General features: G+C 37.4%; 1 pseudogene across 1 annotated transcript; it reads right to left on the reverse strand.

Moving 5' to 3' along the window:
* Positions 1–3,194: 3,194 nt before the first annotated feature.
* Positions 3,195–5,065, reverse strand: LOC309803869 (myelin expression factor 2-like; annotated as a pseudogene). The gene has a single exon. The product of its transcript is annotated as a myelin expression factor 2-like (transcript).
* Between the last annotated feature and the right edge of the window lie 481 nt (positions 5,066–5,546).

Raw genomic sequence — 5,546 nt, forward strand, 5'->3', positions numbered from 1 at the left:
AGCTTGTGCACAGCAATGAAGACCCAAACGCAGCCAAAAATAAATAAATAAATAAAGAGTAGTATTTAAAAAAAAATGGACAGAGGACTTGAATAGACATTTCTCTAAAGTAGGCATACAGATGGCCAACAGCAACATGAAAAGATGCTCAACATAGCTAATTATTAGAGAAATGCAAATCAAAACTACAATGAGATATCACCTCACACGAGACAGAATGGTCATCATCAAAAAATCTACAAGCAATAAATGCTGGAGAGGGTGTGGAGAAAAGGAAAACCTCCTACACTGTTGGTGGGAATGTAAATTGGTACAGCCACTATGGAGAACAGTACGGAGGTTCCTTAAAAAACTAAAAATAGAGCTACCATATGATCCAGCAATCCTACTCCTGGGCATATATCCAGAGAAAAACATGGTCCAAAAGGATACGTGCACCCCAACGTTCACAGCAGCACTATTCACAATAGCCAAGACATGGAAGCAACCTAAATGTCCACTGACAGATAAATGGATAAAGAAGATGTGGTACATAAATACAAGGGAATATTACTCAGCCATTAAAAAGAACGAAATAATGCTATTTGCAGCAACATGGATGGACCTGGAGATTACCATACTAAAGTGAAGTAAGTCAGACAGAGAAAGACAAGTATCATATGATATCGCTTACACGCAGAATCTCAAAAAAATGATACAAATGAACTTATTTACAAAACTGACACACACTCACAGACTTAGAAAACAAACTTATGGTTACCAAAGGGGAAAGCTGGGGGCAAGGGATATATTGGGAGTTTGGGATTGACATATACATACTACTTATATAAAATAGATAAACCAACAAGGACCTACTGTATAGCACAGGGAACTCTGCTCAATATTCTATAATAACCTAAATGGGAAAAGAATTTGAAAAAGAATAGATACATGTATATGTACAACTGAATCACTTTGCTGTACACCTGAAACTAACACAACAGTTAATCAACTGAACTCCAATATAAAATTTAAAAAAATTTTTTTGATAAATATTAGTGTTATTTATGTACATATGAACTCTGGCAAACCAGTAACAAAATTAACAACCAACTGCAATTCCAATATCAACATATAAGCATGCAATAAACATGCTACTTGAAGTTCTTTTAATTAACATTTTAAGAAAAAAATTCTAAAGTAAGTTTTCAATTACAATATTAAGAGCAGTTACATTTACTTTTTTTTTAAACTTCCCTCTAGTTCTGTTTCCCAAAATGAATACGTTTATGAAAAATGTTGAACTGACATCAGATTTAACAGAAGTATTAAACTAGGACCATAAAGTTAGAAAGACTCAAGCAGAATCCTATTTTGTTTTCCTCAGATTTATGATTTCCCAAAGAAAACACTAAACTAAGGTCTGTCACTAAAGTGGGACTTTAAAAATGTATACCGTGTTAACATATTTACAGCTTAAAAACAGCTATAAATAATTTGCGTAAATCTGACCTCTTTAGGAAATGTTTTTAAAAAAGAAAAGAGAAAGTGACCAATCTCATTAGCGTATATTAAGCAACAGCCTTGATAACAGTGGACATCCAAAACCTCTGTAAGCATAGCAGGTAAGGAAATTCCTCCTTGGTAGAATTTTGTGTATCAAATAACAATATCTGCCATTAAAAATCTGTGCTACTTGGGTTACCAATTCACCAATATTATTCAAATATTTTGCTAGCTAAAATCTAAGTAATTACATCTTGGTTCTGAAATCTAAATATGTCTATTTTCTTTTTCAGGAAAGAAATATCTGAAATATCTGCAGAGAACAGTTAGTCAATCTATAAAATTTGGAACTTGTAATATCTATGTTTATTACAGGGGAAACTTTAGAAATTCCAGATACAGTAATGGGTTTTACTTTATTAGCAGCAGGAACAAGCATACTACACACGATCGCAAGTGTGTTTGTTCTAAGAAAAGGTAAGAAGTAGGTCCGTCAAGCTGCAATGCCCATTCTTAAAAGCCGGGCTGAAATACACTGAGCAAAGGTACCTTTAAAATATTTATTTCCTCAGTAACATACTTTGAAGAAAAAAAAAGGAGTGACTCAAGAGGAAGGATTTACTATTTAATAGCAGATTAATTTCACTGAATCTAAACCCCCAAACAATATTCATCTGAAATGTGCAGTAAATCATAATTAATCATGTTACGATGAAAAGCAACAAGTAATCTACATACCTTATTGAAAAATGGTTTAATAAATAGATAATTATTGGATAAATAAATGTTAAGACTTCAAACACTAACCCCCCCCAAAATTCAAAAATACAAACTCAGTAACTTTTGCTCTAATACAACAATTTTCCAAAACAAACAGAAGAAGTATCCAGTGTTTTTTCTTATGAAGCTTATTAATAAAATACAGTATTGGTATGCATATTTTAACAACATGCTTTTTTTGCAGGCAAAGGAGATATGGCTATGTCTAACACTGTGGGATCCAACGTGTTCGATATTCTGTGCCTAGGAGTTCCATGGTTTATTAAAACTGCATTTATAAATGCATCTGCTCCTGTAGAAGTGAACAGTAGAGGACTAACTTACATAACCATCTTTCTCAACATTTCAATTAGTTTTCTTTTCTTAGCAGTTCACCTTAATGGCTGGAAACTAGACAGAAAGTTGGGAGTAATCTGCCTATTATTATACTTGGGGATTGCAACATTATCAGTTCTGTATGAACTTGGAGTTATTGGAAATAATAAAATAAGGGGCTGTGGCGGTTAATGTTAATAGTGTTATGTGGAAAATGTGAATGATGGGGAAGGGCAGAGAAGGAAAACTCCATTTCTTCATTTAAGTCAAATAAAAAATATTCTGAACTTTAGAATCTAAAACTTACAATAATTCTTTATCACCAACAAAAAAGTAATTTAAAACCAACCAAGATCATATCCTAATTTGTCTGAGCCCTTGCTTTTCAAGGACAATTACATATATTAAACAGAAGTTTTGAAAAAACCACCTATGTTTTACCTTGCAATATGTTGATAAAAGCTGGGGACACTTGAACAAACAAATCCCACTACGTAGAACTAAAAACAACATGAAAATGGCTTATTTCATTAAAAATAGTATAACCATTCATTTAAACTGAACGACCAGACTTCCTGTCTTTAAAAATCCAAACTTGAGATTAACAAAAATCAGAGTATATTTAACACTATACTGTTAAAAGCTGGTGGGAGTTTTAAAAGTATATTTTTACAACTTTTGTAAGCATACAGTATTACTTTAAAAAATGACTTTTACTAGGAGATTCAGCAAAACAGATGTAAGAATGTTCCAACCGTGGTTTCAAATTATGCATTATGATCCAAGCGAACATCAATTTCTCTGCCAGTGATTTTTATGCCATTCATTATTCTGCAGCCTTTTTCAGCTGATCCTGGGGAGTCAGATCTGACTGTTCCACAGCCTTTTGACCTTCCATTCTCCATTTTTATTTCTGCAAACATTACATGACATTTCTGACAAATATCTGGCTGCCTTTGGAGCTTATTCTGTCTCTCATTCCACTTCCCATTGGACCTGATAAAAATCTTCGATCCATATTGATAGTCCTTTCCATATTGATAGCTCCTATACCTGGTCCCATTCTATCAAAGCTGGAACTCATCTGATCCAGTCCCATCCCCATTCCTCCAGTCACACTGTTCATGCCACCCATTCCACCACCAAGTCTACCAAAGGAATCTCCAAAGCCTCGATTTATTCCAATATCACCACGTCCAAAATCTCTTTCCATGCTACTAGTCATCGCACCACAGTATAGCTCTCCCGTTTGACTAACTCCTCCAAATCCTCCCATGCTATTCATTGCTTCCAGACCACCAAACCCAATTCCTCCTCCAATTCTATTCATTCCTCCAAAACCTGGACCATCCATTCCCATACCACTTGGACCTAAATTTCCCATTCCACCACCTATGTTCAACTGCCTGGCACTAATAGGCTGTCCACATGGACCAAGTCCCATTCCAGTGCCTCCAAGACCACGTGGTAATTGTGCTGTTTTATTATCATGTGAATGGTAGTCTTCATGAGGGACAGACTTGTCATCCATTTTCACATGCATAGGTCTATCAAAGAAAACCTGCCCACTGAACATAGAAAATGCTTGAACTGCTTCAACTGCCTGTTCAAAAGTGACTGTGCCCATTCCTCTGCTCTTGCCATCTTTGTCTTCTTTAATATCTGCCCGCTTTACAGTTCCAGCTACACTGAACACTTCCTTTGGCTCCTTCCAACCAACTTTGAAGCAACAAATTGTGGAACCAAGCAACAAAAATTGTGGAACCAAGTCTACCAGCCTGCAATTAGCAACAAAAATTGTGGAACCAAGTCTACCAGCCTGCAAATTACTGATAACCTCAGGAGGAACATTTGGATTATTGAGAATGGAAGGTGGTAAATTCATCAATCCCGATTCCATGTTGGGTACATGTCCTCCTGGAAACGATCCTCCTGTCGGTTGCAATGCCCTACGAGCATTTTCTCCATCAGGATCCTCTTTGATAGTCAAGGGTCTTCCACTAAGATCATATTTGTTCATAGTTTCTAGTGCTTTCTTGACAAATTCTTCATCTTTGAATTCAACCACACCACAACCCCTTGATTTTCCTTCCGCATCCTTAAACAGCTCCACGTATGTAACCTGACCCAACTTTTCCTCTCATTAGATCTTTAATGGTTTGCCATTTCATGTCATATGGGATGTTGCTAATAAAAACTCTGTTACGATTTGGACCCTTCTTTTCTCCAGTGCCTGAATTCTTGTCTTTTGAATGAGGATGAAATCCATTGGCCCTCTTATTTCCTGTAGATTTTTCTTTTAATTCAGGTTTCTCTTCTTTGATTCATCATTCTCCACTTTAATGTCATTGGAGCTGCCACTGTGCTGCGGCGGCTGCTTCTCCTGCTCGGGCGGGTGAGGTTTTCCCCGGCGGCTCCGCGGGCTGCGCATGCGGGCTGTCGTCGCTAGCAGCCCTAAGCACCTCGGGTTTGTTGCGTCGGCCATCCCGCTGCCACGGCCTCCGCCTCCGCCGCCTGCGTTGAGGGGCCCTGAGTGCTACAGTAGTGGCGGCAGCGGGCTAAAAGTTTTTTAAAAAAAGAAATTTCCGTGTCAATTAGTCTTTGAAAACAAAGAAAATTCGAAGATGTAAATTTAAGAAAAATGGAGAGAGACAAGCGAAATAATGCCATATGTGGGCTGCCCATATGTGAGCCAGAGGTGCCCCTATCACCTATGGTCTCAGTGATTCCACTTTGCTCTTGTTCTGGAAGCCCCACGGGCAGGTCAGATCAGTAAGCGCCAAAGTGCCCTTTATTGCCTAACGACAGGAACACAGCTCAGACCAACCTAAACAGTACAAACGTGCAGTAAAGATCAGCCCCTGAGGATCTGTACAGACATTTCAGAGTTGGGCAAGGGATAAAGCTGGTTGACAAAACACTTCATGAATTAAGATGACACTCTCTGTAAAGGCTCTCCTCTATAT

This window comes from Mesoplodon mirus (assembly GCF_964341445.2).
Source record: "Mesoplodon mirus genome assembly, chromosome: 5".
Classification (NCBI taxonomy): Eukaryota; Metazoa; Chordata; class Mammalia; order Artiodactyla; family Ziphiidae; genus Mesoplodon; species Mesoplodon mirus.